This window comes from Notechis scutatus, chromosome 4, assembly GCF_049901735.1.
Source record: "Notechis scutatus isolate UNSWTSFEM ecotype Mainland chromosome 4, rNotScu1.2, whole genome shotgun sequence".
Classification (NCBI taxonomy): Eukaryota; Metazoa; Chordata; class Lepidosauria; order Squamata; family Elapidae; genus Notechis; species Notechis scutatus.
The window spans coordinates 129,636,598-129,657,342 of record NC_142012.1 but is presented as its reverse complement, the minus strand read 5'-3'; the positions used below and the strand labels follow the sequence as shown (position 1 = coordinate 129,657,342).

General features: G+C 38.8%; 1 protein-coding gene and 1 pseudogene across 5 annotated transcripts in view; both read left to right on the top strand.

The window, feature by feature from the left end:
• EPHB1 (EPH receptor B1) overlaps nucleotides 1-20,745 on the top strand; it is a 385,756-nt gene that overhangs the window by 359,162 nt on the left and 5,849 nt on the right. The window lies entirely within an intron of this gene.
• LOC148130909 (uncharacterized) lies at nucleotides 131-20,125 on the top strand (annotated as a pseudogene).

Here is a 20,745-nt window from a genome sequence, read left to right as displayed (position 1 = left end):
AAGTCAATGAGGGAAGCCTGATTCAATTAACAACTTCACGTTTCAGTTAACAACTTAGTAATTCACTTAACAACCATGATAAAAATGATTGTAAAATTGGGCATGATTCACTTAGCCACCTTATTTAGCAATGGAAAGTCTGCGTCCGATTATGATTGTAAGTTGAAGACTATCTGTACAGAACAGTCATCTCTTCATGGTCTGCAGCTTCCCTGACTTCCCATATTATAATTCAATCTCAAGAAAAACACATTGCAAGAAAACTGCCATGAGACTTTTTGTACATTAGGAAGTAAGCAACCAACGAGGCTTCAGAATGCAATACAAATAGTTAAAATAATTTAATAACTCTGCTATTGCTAATTATTATATAGAATCAAGACAAATGAAAGCAAACTTGAGAGAGACTCTTTCATACTTTATACCTGAATATTAAAAGGCAGATTTCATCTCAACAACATCATTACTTTTTAAATTACTGGCCTTGTATGCCTCTATATCTCTCTGCCTATGGTTTCTTGAAAGTTTGCAGTAAATAAGAAGCAGAAGGATTTTTTAAAAAAGTTCCATTTAAATTATTGCATTCTGTTATATGTTTAATGCTGCCATAAGCCAACAATTGGAGTTAATGTAAATTGGGCAATGACATAGGACAGCTCTCTGGAGGCTCCCCAAAAACCCCTCAGAGGCCACATGCAGTTCAAAGATTACAGTTGTCTTTCCCTGCTTCAGAATGAGCAAAATTCAATAGATCAGCTGTGTACTTTGTAAGTCATGTAATGTTTAGCTCTAGGTGAGCTTCCTTATCAAGGCTGTGCTGCTTTGAAAATGTGACACAGACAGGAGCAGTGTTTGTGTCTCTAGAAAACAAAAGCAATAGAAGGGACCACCTCGTTTAAGGCAAACACTTAATGCTTTGTTTTTCTTTTTATGTCACTATTATTTTAAGGTGTTTGAAAACTTCCCTGCTACCCAGATTAGAAGTAAATACCAACAAGTTATAAAATAAAAGAAATATATTTTATATTGTGGAGTCTGTCCAGCCTGGTGGGGAAAGAGAGAGAAAGTCCCTTGTTTAACAGCACAAAAGAGCCCTGTCTGATAACTTGTCACGAATCCCTTAAAGCAATTTGTGTAAAAATCAGTATTCAGCTATGTTGTCAAAGCAAATGCAACATGCATAGAAAAGATGTATTCTGAATATTAATCTTATAAAGAGGCCATTGAAATTCACACAAGGTGGACTGAAAGAACTTTTGTGCTCATATTTTTATGACTTTTGCTGCTTTTACAATAAATTCAAAAAGTATCAAAGCATGACTATGATGGCTGAATTTATAAACATAGTATTTTGCCTGTCTGACTACTCAGTTAATGGAATGTATGACATTTTTCTATAACTCTGAAGCCTTATTTCATCACATTTGTGAAATTTATTAGCCTTTCCTAGAAGTAACAGTAATTACCTTATTGCCTACCTAGTGATAATAGGAAAATGCTCCTGTTGGCTTCTGGCTCATGGAAAGGTAGTCATATACACTATAGGTCCCTTTCCCCCAGGTGAAAGCTGGGGGGAGGGGGAGATTGGCTCCCTGCTTGGTGGGTGAGAGCAACTGGGCAGGGTGCTGTTTATGCATTGAGTGGATATATTCTGATTATGTTGGGAGATAAGGGGAGCTGGATGTGACCCCTCTGCAGCAATAAGGGGTGAGTTTGAGGGTCCTGAGAGCAAATGCTATAGTGCCTGCAAAGCTCACCTTGCTCCCAACAATCTGTTAGTGGAAGTAGATTTTTTTTCTTTTTTCCCCTTTTTAAAGAAGAGTGTTGGGGATGGGGGATGGAATGGTTCTCAGGGAAGGCAGAGGAGGGCGTCCTATTTCAGTGGTGTCAGGTAACAGGAGTTATGGGAGACAAGGGAGAAGGCAGGCATGGGGAACGTGACCTCAGCATTTAGTACCGATCTCGTGTTCTGCCCCATTGCACTCACCTCATTTTCCTGGTCAGCAGATCTGTGGTGGCCCTGGTCTTAGACTGCTGCCTTTAATGTGAGATCAGCCGATTTGATCCTCAAAGAGAAGGCTGATCTCGCTTGTATAATTGAGACCTGGCTGGGCCCAGACGGAAGTGTTCCTCTTGTAGAAATGTGCCCAGTGGGTTATTGAGCATGTCACCAGTCTAGACCTCAGGGCCAGGGAGGAGGTGTGGCTGTTGTTATCAGAGAATCTCTAGTAATCTCCAGAGGGACTGTTCAGCAAGTCCCCGGCTGTGAGACCCTTTTTCTCAGATTGGACTCAAGGGATCAGGTGGGATTGCTGCTGTTATACCAGCCTCCCTGCTGCATGGCAGTTTCCCTGCCTGGGTTCCAGGATCTCACCGCAGGGCTGGCAATGGAATTCCCCAGGCTTATAGTTCTGGGGGATTTCAATCTGCCTTCTCTGGGGTCGGGGTTGGAGGTAGCCTGAGATTTCATAGAAACCATGACTTCCATTGGCCTGCCCCAGATTATCCAGAGCCTGACTAATAATAGTGGTCACACTCCCAATTTGGTGTTCTTGTCGGAGCAGTGTCTATGTGACCTGGAATTGGTAAACCTGTCCTTGGTTCCCTTATCATGGTCAGATCACAGTCTGGTGGCAATGAGTTTCTCAAAAGCTGCACCCCCCTGCAGCTAATAGGCACCCAACCTATTAGATTGGTCTGCCCCCATTGACTAATGGACCCAGATTGGTTCCAGAAGGAGCTGGGGGTTATAACTGCAAATCTATTATGCAGTCCAGCCAAGCTCTTAGTCACTGTTTGGAATAGGAAGGTAACTAAGGCTTTTGATAGGATTGTACTCTTGCAACCTCTCCTCACCCAAAGACCTCTCTGTGCCCCATGGTATACAGAGGAACTGAGAGGGATGAAATGCATGAGGAGATGTCTAGAGAGCCGCTGTCGGAAGACAGGAGATGAACTCGATCGAACACGGGTAAGAGCTGCTACTAAGGCCTGCTTTGTGGCGATTCGTGAGGCAAAGTGTAAATACTTCTCCACATTAATTGTGTCTGCAGATAATTGCCCAGCGACCCTCTTTAAGGTGAATTGTCTCCTAGGGAAGGAAGAGATTGAGGTCCACCTGAAGGGGTATGCTGAAGAATTTGTGGATTTTCTGGAAGACAAAATCGCTCAACTTCATTCCCAGTTAGATGCTGGCATGGTTGCTGATCTGGTAGAAGCTCCTGAGGCAGGTTCCTGCCCTATTATCTGGGAGCGATTTGACCCTGTTGCTCCTGAGGAAGTGGACAGGATCCTAGGGAGTATGCACACAAGCACCTGTATTTTAGATCCATGTCCCTCCTGGTTTGTGAAAGCTTCCCAGGAGGTGACAGGCGGGTGGACTCTGGTGGTGATTAATGCTTCTCTACAGGAGGGGATGGTGCCCCAGCACTTTAAGGAGGCTGTGGTCCATCCTCTTCTTAAGAAACCAACACTGGACTCCACCCAGTTGGATAATTTCCTACCTGTCTCCAATCTTCCCTTTTGGGGGAAGGTTGTTGAGAAGGTGGTTGCGCAGCAGCTCCAGAGGTTTCTGCATGAAATGGACTATCTCAACCCTTACCAGTCAGGATTCAGGCCTGGATTTGGGACAGAAACAGCATTGGTCATAATTTTGGAGCGGGAGCGGGATGGGGGTAGTGCATCCATCCTTGCTCTACTTGACCTCTTGGCAGCTTTTGATACAATTGACCATGGGATTCTCCTGGGGTGGCTTCAGGGGATGGGAGTGGGAGGCCGTGTGCTGTCTTGGTTCACTTCCTTCCTCTCTCAGTCAGTGTTGATAGGAGGGGAGAGATCCAGCCCTCACCCACTGCTTTACGGGGTTCCGCAGGGCTTGGTACTCTCTCCGCTCCTGTTCAACATTTATATGAATCCACTGGGTGAGATCATCCATCACCATGGACTGAGGTATCACCAATATGCTGATGATGCTCAGCTGTATGTCTCAGCCCATGGTGAGTTAAGGTTGCTGTGTCCTCCCTCTCACAGTGCCTGGAGGCTGTTAGGGGCTGAATGGGGAGCAATGGGTTGAAACTAAACCCTTGCAAGACTGAGTGGCTCTGGGTTTGGGGTTCATTGGCTCAGGGAGAATTACCACCTTTAGTCTTGGATGGGGTGGCACTACCCCAAACAGGCCTTGTGTGTAATCTAGGGGTTTTCCTGGGCTCATGGCTCCTGCTCAAAGAGCAGGTGGCGGTTGTGGCCAGGAGGGCCTTTGCGCAACTGCAGGTTGTACACCAGTTACGCTCTTTCCTGGATCAACAGTCCCTACTCACAGTCACTCATGCCCTGGTCACTTCCTGTCTTCATTATTGCAACACGGTCTACATGGGGCTGCCCTTGAAGAGCATCCAGAAGCTCCAGTTAGTGCAAAATGCAGCGGCCCGCATGGTTTGTGCAGACCCCGGTGTGCACATGTGTCACCTCTCCTGCAGGATCTGCATTGGTTGCCAATTTCCTTCTGGGTGCAATTCAAGGTGCTGGTTGTCACCTTTAAAGCCCTTCATGGCTTGGGACCATGTTATCTGAGGGAACATTACTTGCCAGTCACATCTACTTGACCCATTAGAGTGAGGAGGCAGGGAATGTTGTGGGTCCCACCACTGAGGGAGATACACCTGGTGGGACCCGGAAGAAAGGCCTTCTCCGTGGTGGCTTCCTCTCTCTGGAATATCATTCCCCCAGAGATTAGAATGGCCCCCACTCTAGCAAAAGGCACTGAAGACCTGGTTTTGCCAGCGGACCTGGGGAACCCAGAGAGGGATGGAGCCCATCAAATGGCTAGTGTGATCTGCTGTTGGCGGGGCGGGGTGGGGGAGTTGGGTTTTTTTCCCCAAAATTTTTTGTTCTATTGTACTTTACTAATTTATTGATTCTTTTTGTTAGTTTTTATTGTTTATTGTTTATTTTTTGTTTTAAATATGGTTTTACATTGTGTAAGCCACCACAAGTGACCATGGGCAAATAGGCGGCAATATAATAAATAAATAAATAAATAGAAAGGATTCAGCATTCTACATTTTTTGAGAAACATAATTTCTTTTCAATTCCCTAGTTTGGGGAAAAAGGTAAATTCAACACGTAATAGTAACAGCTAAGAAAGTTAATTTTAAAAATATTTCACACACAAAAAAGAACCAAGACTCAGATAAATAGAAAGACCATTTAGGCTAGTGTTTCTCAATCTCAGCAATATCAAGAAATGTGGATTTCAGTTTTCAGAATTTCCCAATTCACAGGGCTTTAGTTCAGCAAATCCAACTCCTGTTTAATGCAGACGTGCAACATACATACAAGAGTATTCCTAGTAGATACTGCCTAACTTTCCCTTAATTCATATAGTGAAGGGGAACCCAAAAATTGGTTCCACTATTGGACTGCTGTTACTTTAAGGATATTTTTTTCCTGAAATTCAGCTTGTACCTGTCTTCCTATATTTAAATCCATTAATCTATGTCTTCAAAGAAAAAACAGATCTTGAACTGTATGTAACTTTTCAGTTATTTCATGAATGCTATCATACGCTTGGGAGATTCCTTCAATTCCTTTCATAGATTTGATTTCCATTGACCTTGATACTTGTTGAGCCCGTTCCAGTTTCTTCAAACTTGGCACAATACAGAAGATGTAACGTAGCTGATGCAGAATAAAGTTTGTGGAACGCTTATATTTTCCTGGATTTTGGGGGGTGGGGGTGGGGAGTAATTATACTCCCTTGATGCAATCTTTAAAATCCACTTGCCTATTTTGTAGGTAATCACATTCTTGAAACATGCTGCTTGCAGTCAAGTACCTTTGCAAGATCTTTTTATACAAGAACTATTTTCACAAGAACTATCTTTTTCACATATACAGTGACTAAGCCCATTCTTTAACTCTTCTTTTTATTTTTGTCCTAAATATAAAAAAACAGTTTCTTATTTGCAACACATTTCTTTATCAAGATCATTTCTCATTTTTAGTCCATGTCTTCTAAGGTGTTGCCTATCCAAACCACTGCTGTATCATTTGCAAATTTAATAAGTATGCCCTTCTTCATGCAAATTAATAAAAACGTGGAAGAGCAAGAACCCTGCATTGAATCTTGGGGCACTCTAGTGAATAGGGCATTCCCAATTCAATAAGGATCCATTGATAAATGCACTTTTCAGCTAGCTATGTATCCATGTAATTCCCACACCATCTCTAACCCACACTGAACTGTGTTGTAAAGAAGAATGTCATATAATACTTTACCAAAAGTTTTGCTGAAAAAAAAGGCACCATGTTTTTAGCACGCCAGGAAATTAGGAAGATAGTTATTCAATTGAGAAATAAAATAAGTTTAATCTGGCAAGACAAACTCTTATAATAACTCTTGCTTAATTCTAGTAATTATTATTTTTAATGATCAAATTATTTATGATCTTCTTGTAGAATCTTCCCAAGTGATTTTATCACAGTGTCGGGACTGAGTCCTCATTTCACTCATTTTTGAACATAAGGACATTTACCCTCCTTTTTACGATTTTTCAGAGATAATGCATAAAATTTAAGCCAGCTCATGGGCCAACATTTTTAATACCTTAAGATGTGATTCACATGATTATGAAGATTGAAATTTATTCAGAGTAAAGATCTATGGAAATTCTCAATCATCCAGGTCATGTCCCAAAGGAGCTTTTCAAAAGGCAACTGGAGTTCTTGGTTTTTGTTTTTTTTCAGAACTGCAGAAGCTTCTTGGATGAAAAGCAAAATGTTTTCAAGGAAAAAAACCAAGAAAGTCCAGTTGTCTTTCAAAAAGCACCTTTAAGACATTCAGAGCAAATATTTTTCTGACCAAGATTCTTTCAGATTCTGACTTCTGAAAGACTTCTGGGAATGGCTGGTCTATGCGTGGGCATCTGTAAATACTTTGTCGGTTTCAGAACTAATAAACTAGAAAGAATTAAATAGATGATCTATATGGGCTTTCCCTATTTAAAAGGAACAAAGGGGAGGGAGGGAGGGGTGGGGAGGGCGAGAAACAGGTTTCATTTGACTTCCACTTATTCCAGGGATTAGCTATGTGCTACTTATGCTTTTCATGGGCTCTCCAAATAGCATTCCCGAGATTCCCAAAATAAAACATATTTAAACAAATAGCTCACATTTCACAAGGCCACCATATCTCATAAGATGAAGGTATTATTGTTCTTTCTCTAAATCTCACAAAATTTGGGGTACAAATACCAAACCTACAAAATTTGAGAAAATATGAAAGCATAATCTAATAAAAGGTCAGCAATTTTTTTTAAAAGAATGTATGTCATAAATTCCTACAAAATAGTGTGATAGTATAAAGTGCCTGAAAGCTAAGTACTGATTTGTTTCGGTAGTTAGCAACCTTTATGTATACATCACTTAACTTGTGTTTTCCTTTCTTGGCCATAATGTTCCATGTAAATTCAGTATACAAGTGCACACACACACATGTATGTATGTATGTATGTATGTATGTATGTATGTATGTATGTATATTATATATGTATGTCAAATATTGTAATGACCAATGCTTCCTCCACATGGTCCAGTGCTCCAAGCTACAGAATAATCAATAGCTACACTACAGGTTTCTCTCCTGACCATTCCATATTAATCCATAATTTATTTTCTACCCTTCGGTTATCCTAGTTGTGTACTTATTTGTATGTTTGCTCAAAATCAGCTTTATGCTCTGTTCTGAGAAACATGGGATTTTCTTCTCTGCAGAAAAATTATTTGAGAGATGTGGAATATGATCAGTCTCAGAGATAAACTTAATCAAGAAATGGACAGCTTGGGGATTGCTGGAATGCTGCTTTATTTTTTCAGGATCTATTAAAGAGAATATTTGGGAAAAAAGGAAATCCTGAAGATTTTACTTTCGCTAGGCATTGCCAACTATAGGGGTAATGCTCATCTCCGTTTCAAGGCCCTGTCCAAAGACATTTCCATGTACATGTAGCCATAATGACATAATGGAGCACTGTTACCTTCCCACTAGAGTGGTACCTATTTATCTACTTGCACTTGCATGCTTTAGAACTGCTAGGTTGGCAGGAACTGGGGCAAGGACCGAAGCTCACCCCATTGTGTGGCACTTGTTTCTCAAACCTGGGCTGTCCACTTTACATCTGACAAACCCAGTGTCTTAACCACCGAGCTACCATGGCACCTAGAATTTTGAAACCTTGTCCAAAACCTTCACTTCCCCCTTTTTAAAATAACAAGGTGAAGGTGATTCTCTTTATAATCATATGAATAATATAAAATAAGGTAAAATTAAATTGTTAACATAAAATTACAAAGTACAGGAATTAAAATCTGGGAGAGAATTATAGAATGACAATCAATTTTATAATAAATAATCTGAGCGCTATAGATAACTGGTTAACTATAAAAGTATAAGAACTATTAAGATTTGTAAAACACAATGAGAATGTAAACTATGCTAATTTATATTTGGTCTAATACTCGCTGAAACCCCACTAGGTTGTTATAGTGTTTATTGGATCATAGATACTGAGATTATTATTGTGAAAAAGTCATGTTTTCTATGCATGTTCATATTTCATTTTGAAGCCTAAATTCTCATGTGATGTTCTAGGAAAAGTAAAGTTCTAAAAAGTCACATTTTTGCTACATATTTATTTTTTCTTATTTTGTTTTTAATATATAAAATAATACTTTCATGTAGTACATAGTGTCATTGATTATTTTCCTACACTCTAGTGTGCAATACTGCTGTTGGCTTGTGATCTACGTGTAATTATCTAGCCCAACATTCATCCTCCAGGGTAGTTGAAAATATAGCTTTTGAAACCTAGTAAGCTTTGTTTATAGCCATCTGGTTGTATTCTTAATAATATTGAATGCTAATATCAAAAACCATGAAAATATAATTCTTTTATATTTCATTTTTCATTATTTTTTCCTGTTCATCAGTTTAACAAGCTCATTTTTTCTGCTCTTTTTTTTTTAAATAAATCTGCCTTATTTTCTCTTGCATCTTTAAATCTGAAACACTTCTTATTTGAATTTCTGAAGCAGTGGCCTATTTCCGTCTATTCCAATTCTCCTCTTCTATCCCACCCACTTCAACCTTGTCCTTCCCTCCTCCTGTGCAGCAGAGATGCTATGAGAATGCTGACAGGCTGTAACACCAGGTAATTTATCTCAGAAAATGACAGCTGTGGCAAAAGAGAAGCAAAAAGAAGGGCAAGGAGGTTGGAAGAGGTGGCCACAAGGGGCTTTCACTGCCAAGATGGGGGCAGAAGGAAGGTCATGAGTAGAACCTTTCCTGGCAGGGGGACTGTTAGACAGCCAGAATAAAAGCTGTGCTGAATGGCTAGGCAAGTGCTAAAATGCCCCTTACAGATACAGACAGATGGTGCAGTGTTTGTTAAATAGCTGTTTACAATTCCACTGAGCACCGCCGGCCTATAAGCAGGACTCAAAAGTAGGTGAAGGCAGATCTGAGTGGCTGGATGCTTTGTCACAGAATGGTATATCAAGCACTGACTAGAATGCACCAAGTACAGCCAGAATTCTGAACAGCAGGCTCTGTGCTTGCCCCCCACCCCCCCAGTTGGAGAATTTTCCCCTTGTCAAATGCATATGTTACTCCCCTGTTTTCTGTTTCTCTTTGTGCTTGAAATCCAGGAAAGGCTGAGCAATGGATGCTTGCAAAACCACTGTGTGTGTGTGTGGGTGTGTGTTGGTGTATTTTGTGGTATCTACGTCCTGGTGAAGTCAATCACTTCTACATTGGAGATAATAAATGCTGCAGAGACCGGAATAGGAGTCCGTATGCATAACGTTATTGTGTGCCTCTTTATAAATAAAAGGAATATATTTTATGCTCTTTAATGACCTTCAAATTAACAGCTCTTGAAAGCACTTATGTATATTTAATTTGAAATTGTGCTGAAAGCCTGAGTGGTGATTGCAGCAAAAGCAGCAGGCAGCCAGTTTTTAAATAAGAGTAAACTCAGGCCATTATTTTTCAGCCTGTCAGGTTTCCTTGGATTTAATGTACCAATTTTTAAATGAGAAAAACCTTTTCTTTCCTCTTTTGTGCTTTAAAGCTCTCCGGGATCTTTCTCTGTAGGTAACAGCAGTGGCAGCCTTGGGCTGTATGTAATTGTTTTTTTCCCCTTTGTATCACATCAGCGTTTTTACTGATGGGTCACTCTTGGGTATACAAAGGATTAGGCATCTTCAGTGACCTAAACAATGAATGCACGTTCATGATAATTAATGTATCATCACAGGATTATTTCCTGCAATAGATTTTGTAACTCACAGACCCATGACAGGCATGATACATAAATTGCAAGGTGCTTTTTACAGTGGGCTTTTGTGTCATAATATCCTTGCAGCATAAAGCGATTAGAGCTTCCTTTTTTCATCTTGGAACAGAAAAGCTTCCATTTCTTACGTTAGAACAAAAGCACTGTTCCCACTATTTTCCGCCGTATCCTTTGAGCCCTTCTTGCAGATAAAATTGGAAGCATTCCCAAGCTTTCACATGATTGAATTTCTGGATGATCATTTATGAATTCATATTATTTGATTGGTAGGATGTGTAAAAATCACGGTATTTAAAAAGAAAGATCACACAAAGGTATATAAATAAAATACAAAGAGTAAAAAAAGTTTCAAATGATCTGTAATTGAATTATCTATGTGTGATAACAGTATAACAGATAACACATAATCAGAGTTGGAAGGGACCTTATAGATCATCTAGTCCAGCCCCCTACATCATTTCTGACAAATGGCAATCCAATCTCTTCTTGAAAGCCTCAAATAATGATACCCCCAACAACTTCCGAGGACAAACTGTTCCATTGGTTGATTATTTCTCACTGTCAGAAAATTTCTCTTTATTTCCAGTTTAAATCTCTCCATGTTCAGTTTCCATCCATCGTTCCTTGTCTGGCCTTTGGGTGCTTTAGAAAATAGCTTGGCCCCTTCCTTTCTGTAGCAGCCCCTCAAATATTGGAAGACCTCTATCATGTCTCCCCTGGTCTTTCTCTTCACTAGACTAGCCATGCCCGGTTCCTGTAACCGTTCTTCATATGTTTTAGTCTCCAGTCCCTTAATCATACTGGTTGCTCCTCTGTACTTTTTCTAGAGTCTCAACATCTTTTTTACAATGTGGTGACCAAAACTTGATACAGTACTCTAGGTGTGGTCTAACTAAGGCTTTATAGAGCTCACATGATCTCAATTGTATCCCTCTGTTAATACAATTTAGGATTGCATTAGCTTTTTTGGCTGCTGCTGCACACTGCTGGCTTATATTTAGCTGGTTGTCCACTAAGACTCCCAAGATCCCTCTCACAGTTACTGCTATTGAGCCTGGTTCCACCCAGTCTATATGTGTACTTTTGGTTTTTCTTGCCTAAGCGTAGGACTTTACTTTTCTGTACATTGAATTTCATTTTGTTAGATACGTCCCAGTGTTCTAGTCTGTCAAGATCCACCTGGATCTTGAGCCTATCTTCTTGGGTGTTAGCTATTCGTGCCAGCTTAGTATCATCTGCAAATTTGGTAAGTTCCCCTTCTATTCCCTCATCTAAGTCATTAATGAAGATATTGAAGAGTATTGGGCCAAAGACAGAACCTTGTGGCACCCCACTGCTTACTTCCCTCCATGTATAAACCTTTTATAAATGTATAAACCTTTTAGGTCATATTTCAGATGATCCCTGTGTTTTGTATCAATTAGCAGCGAGCTGCCATATTTTATACCACTTGCAACATCCTGACACTTTTTAAGTTGAGGACTTGTTTTCTTCAGGGGGAGTATAATCCCATTACACTTTAATTCTTGAGTTTGGTTTCCTGTTGATCAACAGAATGTCAATTTTATCTGGATTTATTTTTGGTTAGTTGTCTCCATACTGCTTATTATCGAACTTGGCAATGTTCAAAAATCCGAATACTTTCTTGGTTCAGGGTAATGTTGTATGCATAGTTACAGTGTTTTAATTTCTGAAAGTACAATTAACTCATTCAAATCCCTCTAAGTCCCCATAAATGTCCATCAAGTAATATCTTTGCATCACATGGAAGGACAAGGTATAATCCCAACAGCAGCCTAAAATTCATTATTTTAACAAATATTATCCCAGAAATGAATATATAATACTATATAAATTACATTATATGTTCACATTTGTTGCCATTACCTTCTAAACACTTTACTTGTTTGACACATGTCAAACATGTTCAACATTCCTAAGTTCCTTGTGACATTTTCTCTGAAAAACAAAACATTGTGACTGAATGATGGGGGGCTGACTTTCAGCGCACCCTGTATATAATTTCTGACATCATAAAGTTGGAAGTGACCTTGAATGCTATCTACTTCAACTCCATGTCTGGTGCTAGAACTCCAGGGCAAGTAATACCTATAGCATCCTGATAGATAGCCATCCAGTATCTGGCTAAATCAGGGGTGTCCAACCTTGGCAACTTTAAGCCTGGAGGACTTCAACTCCCAGAATTCCCCAGCCAGCTTTGCTGGCTGGGGAATTCTGGGAGTTGAAGTCCTCCAGGCTTAAAGTTGCCAAGGTTGGACACCCCTGGGCTAAATGCTTCCAGCAAAGGAAAAATATTTTTACTAAAAAGCTAGACCTTCCTACTTCCAAAGTGTTAGACGTTATTTAACCTATTTTCTACCCACTGCATCCTGAAAAGCAAAAAAAGCAGGTTTATTTCATCTTCAGTATGACAGATCATCAGTTATTTAACACTACTATCAAAATTCTAAGTATTTTCTTCTCCTGGCTGAAGTTCCAGACGTTGCAACCTAACCCTTTAAACATATTTCTGGGCTCATCACTAATGGTTTCTCTACATGGAATGTTCCATTTAATATCTCAACTCTTAAAAAAGAAAATTAGTCTGGGTTTTTCACTCCTTTATTTTTAGCTAAGCTTTGATCAATTCAAAGGAGACATTCCTTATCTTGTCATGTGCCAAATTTTGCTATTTATCCTTAATTTAACCATTACATTATAGAATTATGAATCATTCAACAAAGCATCCTTATCATCGGCAATTTTAATATAGTCTTATATTAATAGCAAGTCCTGCTATTAATAATTTCCTTTCTTTTGGTGATATAATGATCACAGGACTTGATGTACACAGATCACAATTTTATTCATTTATTATATATCCTGCCAAGACCAATTCAATGTTGACACTTTACATGGCAAACAATAATAATTAAAAATAATTTTAAAATTAAAACACACCCACCTTAAACATCAAAATGAATACAATTAAAATGCAAGCAAACTTTGCAGATTTAAAATGGAATAATAATAACAACAATAGCCCGTGGGAAATATCACAGACATGAAAACTCAAGAACATTTGAGATTCATAGCATTACCCTCTGGTAACTGATTCTTAGTTATTCTTTAAATAGGTCATAAATATGTGTTCTATAACATCTCAGGAATGCTATGTAAAACTGCATATTTATGCTTCTACTTCACAGGAAATAGGGAACCAAGCTATACTTATATCCCAGCTATTATCTTGAGCAAAATTAGGCATAGATAAAGAACTAAATAACTAATATTTGAAAATCTCATACCACTGGTGGGTTTCAGTTTTTTTTTACTACCGGTTCTGTGGATGTGGCTTGGTGGACATTGCAGAGGAAGGATACTGTAAAATCTCCAGTCAGAGGTGGTATTTGCCTGTTCTCTGAACTACTCAAAATTTCTGCCACTGGTTCTTCAGAACTGGTCAGAACCTGCTGAATATCACCTCTGTCTCATACAGAAGAATTATTTTTTATAAGGAAAAATCTGTCTTACAAGATCATGGTACTTTTGATTATAATAAACAGATGTATAACCTGATACTTAACTATTGTCACAGACTACAATACTGCAGACTTCCTATAATTTGAAGGAACACTGTTTGTAATACAATATGTTGGCAGAGAATCTGCAGGCTGTAGCTGATTCTGATGCTGTAGGAGTTTTCGAGCTGGCAAGGGCAGAAACACAGAGCATCATTTATGCATTATGGGTTTGAGTGAATTACTACAATTATTGATGATTTGCAACTGCAGGCTACACATGTGCAATTTAAGAATACAAGGTAGATTTTCCCTTTGATTGCTAAATGCTCCTAATAAGTTTTAACTGCAATGTGTTTACTTGGAAAGCTATCACATTATTTGGTTCCCTTTTAGAGTTGATTTTAAAACTGTTACAAACTTTAATGTATACCAGTTCTCAACTCAGGCTCTATTTGAATTTTCTGGCAGGCAAATCATTTTGCAAAATGTAAAAGGGCGTTTCCAATAAGAGATTAACCCTAGATTCATGCATTCCAGTTAAACACTTTGTTTTTTGTTTCCTTTAAAGCTGAGTGAGCAAAATATATATGGAAATGCTATTATTTATGTATCATGAAGGTTTTGTGGCTCTCTTTCATAAAAATGGAAACCTTCCAATGATAAGCCTAGCAGTCTTTTAAACTACAGTATTTTTAAAAGAAACAGAAATCTCCCTGAACTTCAAATAACATTTTTTAAAAATAAAAATAAAACAAAATGGCCTGACCATGTTTCATGCCATATTTGGACACTATCTATACACAACAGAGGATAGACCATAGGAAAAAGCCAAGGGCAAAAAGAAGCAAACAGAAGGAAGACATTTCCCAAACCAGGTGTACCTATAGATCTTTAAATAATCACCACTTTATTCCCTAGACTTTCATTCACTTTTAACTTCCTGCATTGTATATCATATGTGTTCCTATTTCTGTTGGAAATATTGCTTGAAACAGTCAAACTGCACACGCTCATTTACATTGTATCTAGAAAAGGCACAATCAGCATCTTATTTGTATTTTAATGTGAATGCAGTTAGTGAGAAATGTAGAATGTATATATGAATGTAGAATTTATGTAGAATGTAATTAAACAGAACGTCCCAAGTTCACTTTCAAATTGGATCACATTTACTTTTTAACATTTGTACTTTCTTGGATCTTGAGCCCAATCACCAAATTTGAAGCAGAGCTACAAATAGCTAGCAATTTTCTCTTCTATAGGTTGTCCTTGCACATATTATGCAGCACATCTCTTCCATTTGCAGTATTGCATTCTAACCCTCTTGCCATGGGCACCCTGTGTCTGTAATTTTCACTTACTGGAGAATGATTTCACTTGGGGTATGATAGTCCTAGTGTGGCTGAGCTACAGCATAAATGAATGTGTCCTGTTGCCTTTCTGATTATCCTCAGGAGCCTCATTAGGCAACCAAACCTTTGTTTTGAAGGTGGGAAGAACGGATGAAAATGATGGTTAACATCAGTGCAATTCTCCATGCTAATTAGCAATGAGTGGAACTGACAGCATGAAATATAGCTCATGCCAAGAACTATGTTGCAGAAGGAGGAAGCCTGGAGATTATTTTATCTAAAATGCAAATCATGCTTTCCAAAGACAATCAGGAAGGTGAATGGAAGTCATCTCCAAAAGCACAATAATAATCTGTAAATGTTATTATAGGCAAACTCGTAGATTATTAGTTTAGAACATACGCATTTTTATAATGTGGGTTGAAACAGTAAATAATTGTGAAGAAGGAACAAAAACAGTGTTCAGCATTAATGGGAAGAATAGATTATTTTGTGAGCCTTGTTTCCTGTGGTAGCCTCCAAAATTGGCACATAATGAGATATTCTGATAATGTGGAGTTTATTGGGTTTCTATCCTTTTTACATTATTTGTAGACAAAATGCACAACTGGAATATGTGTGGGTAAGTGGCCTAAACAATATGTAGTAATACCACTTTCTTATTCTACTTATATTCTATGCATATATTTACTAAGAAATGTTTTCATGATGTTCTCTAGTGTTCTTAATTTACCATGTTTTGTGCTATTTCAGATTGGTCTGATCTGCCATTTTTCTTATTTCTGTTCAGTTTCCTAGATGTAAAATTGTTTAAAAGAGAAAAAACATGTAAAGGAATAGATTTATCATGTGTAAACTTTGAATGAGCTATGCTATTTAAAATACTAATTCCTTTCCTTGGTAATCTTTACTTCAGTATGATAAATCAAGTATAAAACTAAACAATTGCTGATCTTCTAAATCAAAATAATAATTATTTTTTTTGCCTTCATCATCCTCAATAATGGATTTGGTGGGTATCTTTTTCAGCACCCAGTGCTGAAATGGAAGCATCCATGCCACCGGAAAATGGAAGCTTAACTTCCTGGTGATCACATGCACGTTGGCCAGCTGGTCTTCTGATTTCTAACGTGCATGCATGCACAAAGACCAGTGGCCAGTGCATGCATGTATTCTGGGGAGCTGCTCTTCCAGTTTCCAGCACTCCCACGCATGCAAAGACCAGCTGGCCAGCACACATGCGCGTGCCAGAACCCAAAACAGCAACAGGTGACAGTTGGCATGCCCAGAGAGATGGCTCTGCGTGCCACTTCCGGCATGCTTGGCATAGGTTCGCCATTATGGATCTAAAGCAAAGAATTGACTTTTTAGTATGTTTATTTTTTATTCATATTTTTTTAGAAGGATATAAATTACATTTGCTGAAAGTGAGGGGGTGGGAGTATCTCAGTCTGGAAATCCCTGTAGTTGTAGTTCTAAGGTTTTTCTTTTTCCTTTTTAGTTCTTAAACTTTTTTTGTATTGTCCCGTTTTTAATATTAATGTCTTTAATGTTTTGACTTATGATTTTTAGAAGGCTTATTCATGTGTGTTTTTGCTTTTTTGTTTTCTTTATGATTTATAGAAATATTGGCTTAGATATAATTTTTTTCCCCTCTTATCTTTAGAGATTCCAAGGAATATTAAAGGCAATTTAATGTTATCCCAATACATATTTGTGGCATGAAATATTTAATGTTTTTTTCTAGTACATAATGTTTGTATTAACTGCAAAATTTACTTATTTGGCAAAATTAGCAAATTTTCCCAGAAAACAAAACAGTGAGCAAGATGAGTGAGATCTTGGTGATCTTGGGTGATATTGAAGTATACATTTTGATTAGTTCTGTGTACTTTAAGCCTGTGTGCATGCAAACATTTTCCCAGGCTGAGACTGAACGTTGCCAAGGGATTCAAGGCTTCTCAGGTTCCCCAACTGTTTCTGGGTGGGGGGTGGGGGGTGCGGCACATTTGGAATTTAGTGAGCAGGACTCCAATTCTCACAATGACTACCGTGAGATCCATGATCAGTTTCAAAGCACTGATTTACTGCAATGCAACATGCCACCCTTTCTTCTCCTGAGCCTGCAGGATACACCCTATTTCCCCTGCTTAATTTTGTTCTTTTCCTAGGCAGGTGGGCACATTTCCAACTGACAGATGGGCTACAGCCCATGTTAGGTTTAATTTTAAGGAAAGTGTATGGGACCCCTGGGACCTTTGGAAATAAAGATGATGCTGGAAATCCACGCTTTGCTTTGTACTATGTCAGTCTTCCATTTGTTTTAATTGATTTTCCTAATGGAAAAAATTAGGAGGGGTATGAATCCTGGCAGACATCAAAGGAATCAAAGTACCCAAACACCCCCAGGCATCATATTGCGATTTTAAAGCTTATACCCTAAGTAGAAGGCAAGACTCAAATTGTACAGAAGAGGCATAGCCTGCCACTGTAATCCTGCAACCCTAATTGCTAAGGTATTTGGTATATCTTCATTATGATAATTTGCAAAGAGCTTGTATACTTTTCTTTTGAATGGACCACCACTTCTGTCATCTGAGAATTGAACATTATGTATGGTGCAAAACATGCGCACGTCCAATATGCAGCCTGTGCTCAATCACTAGCTCATTATAACCAATAAAAAGCTGTGACTCTCTGCAACCTGAAAAAGCTAGCTTTTGCATTGTGCTTCTGTGTTGGGAGGGCTTTCCCCTCGCCTACCATAGACACTGGTTATCTCTATGTTCCCTGCTCCTCAGTCTGATTTTTCATTCATTTATCTGGCAGAAATGAGATTCTGGAAACATATCTGAAATTTTTGAGGACAAAGAAAGGGAAAAACAAGTTGTACCAGAAATGGTTTGCAGTTGAGTAGGTATGGTATGGTATTCTGATGTAGGTATTTAAGGAAATTGTGGTCTTGGTTTTTCATCCCTTTACTTATAAGCTTTCTGGACCTCTACATAGAATCCCTGATTCATCTTTCTTTTGAAAAGAATTGAATTTAACCATCTGCTAAATATATAGCGAATTCCTCTCTAAAATGTCATCTTTCAGTACAGCAAAACCAGAAAAGAATCTGAAGCCACACTGAGGGCTATGTCCCATCTATATAAATTTCCTTTGGTATCTGGCATCTGTGTTTGATTGTGGATTCCCCCTCTCAAATACTTCTGAAAATTAACAAGCTTTGTCTTGTACTTAGTAGGGGAGCACGGTTAACAGTCTGTTTTAACTTTTAACTGCATGAAGGTCTCCTTCCGTTCAGGAAATCAAAACCCCATTTGAGATAATTGTGGCTGACAAACTATCCTCCCTGCTCCTAAGAATCTGCCCTCCATTGACAACTGGGATTCCCCAAGGAGACAACATTATTAGGACAACTATCCAGAACTGTGGCTGTCCCACCTTCCTTCTCTCCCTCCTCTTGCAGCTAATGTTTCCTTCTTACCATGCCTCATATGCAGAGACACATTTTCAGTCTACATTGCCTGTGTTTCTATTCATCCACTGAAATTTATTGCAGGAAAGAAACCATGTTGACTTTATGCTGGTGTGTAACATCTGTGCCTTGTTTGCCAAGTTCTTGTTCCATGAAATTTGAAGCAGGAATTGCTTGATGGCCTAGATGTTATATGATGTGTTAACCACACTTTTTGCTTTCATTGGGTAATTTACTGACAAATAAATTGTAATAATGTGGACTTTATCACTGCTGGTATCAACAAGGAACATTTTTAACAATATCAGGATAATTTATGATGTGTGCATATTAAATGCAATAGATTCTCACATGCACATGTACATAAACACACATGTATTCTTCTTTATGTTACAGAGAACTTATTTTGCAAATGTATAATTCATTTTCAGTCACATTACTTTTCTACATTTCTCTGTGACTTTTGAATACTCTTCCCCCCCATCATCAACTTTTCATTGAGTTTATTTTTTCTTCCTTCCTTCCTTCCCTCCCTCCCTCTCTCCCTCCCTCCCTCCCTTTATTCTCCATTAATTTATCAATGATTAAACAAACCTCTTCAACTTCCACCTAGGTTTTAATAGGTTTGCAGGGCATAAACAAAGCATTCTTAGAAATATGGCTGCCACAGAATAGTACAAGACTGTTTCAAGTATTTATTTATTTATTTATTATTTATTTATTTATTTATTTATTTATTTATTTATTTATTTAACTTATTAATTATCGCCCATCTCATCAGAGATTACTCTGGGTGGCTTACAAACATTAAAAACTATTACACATTAAAATAATAAAACAAATAATAATAATAATACCATTAAAAGATAGGAAGGAGCAGAACACAAAGAATATGGGGAGAGGTCTTTTCTCATCCAATAGTCAATTCCAGAATGGTGTACCCTCATTGGCGCCCCAGGCTAACTAGCAGAACCAGGGCTTCTTCAGACCCTAAAAAGTGGGTGAGGATCTCACACTGGGGGCTGGTTTATGATGTTCTAATGGGCAGGAGCCATGGCAGAAAAGGGGCTTCTCCTGACCCCATTAACTGAAAATCTTTGATTGATGGGGTCTGCAGCATGGCTCCACTGCCAGCATGGACAGGTGCGCCAATCCCATTGGGAAGAGTTGGTTCTTCAGATAACAGAATAACAGAGTTGGAAGGGACCTTGGAGGTCTTCTGGTCCAATCCTGTGCTCAAGCAGGAAACCCTAAAACATTTTAAAACATATTATTGCCCAATCTCTTCTTAAAAAGTCCAGTGTTGGAGCACTCACGAGTTTTGAAGATGAATATGCCATGAAAGGCTTTAAGGCTGATAAGCACCCTGGAAGCAAATCAGCAGGCAATGCAGCTCATGGAACAGTGGTGTGACATGGGCCACCCTATGGGCCCCAAGAACAGCCCACGTCCCTGAATTCTGCACTAGTTGTAGCTTCCAAATATTCTTCAAGAGTAACCCTGTGTAGAGTGCATTGCAATCGTCCAAGTGTGAGAACACTAGAACTTGATTATTAGTGCAGGGACTCCCAATCCAAGAAAGGCAACTGGTGTACAACACAGATTTGTGCAAAAGATATCTTATCCAAGTTTTTTGAACAGGAGTAGCAAGTCCAGGAGAACTCCCAAGTTGTGCACCAAGTCTTTCTGTGGTAGTGCAACCCCATTCAGATTCAGTGACATTAAACTCTTGGATCTTGAAACTCCAGGTACCCAAAGCCATTTGTTCTTGCTAAGGATCAGTCAAAAATATATCCCTTCTCCAGATCCCCATAGTCTCCAGGCACCATGAGAGGGCAGCAATGGCATCATTTTTCACAGGTGGAAATATAGAGTTGAAATTGCCAATTTACCAGAAAACAAATTAAATTACTTTCTCTTTCACCTCTCATGTGCTCTCTATCACCATTGTTTATCTTTGTGTCTTTACCCCTTATACCTGAGTTTCCAACCTCTGTCTCTTTTGTATTGACACTTAAGTGTTAAAGATACTT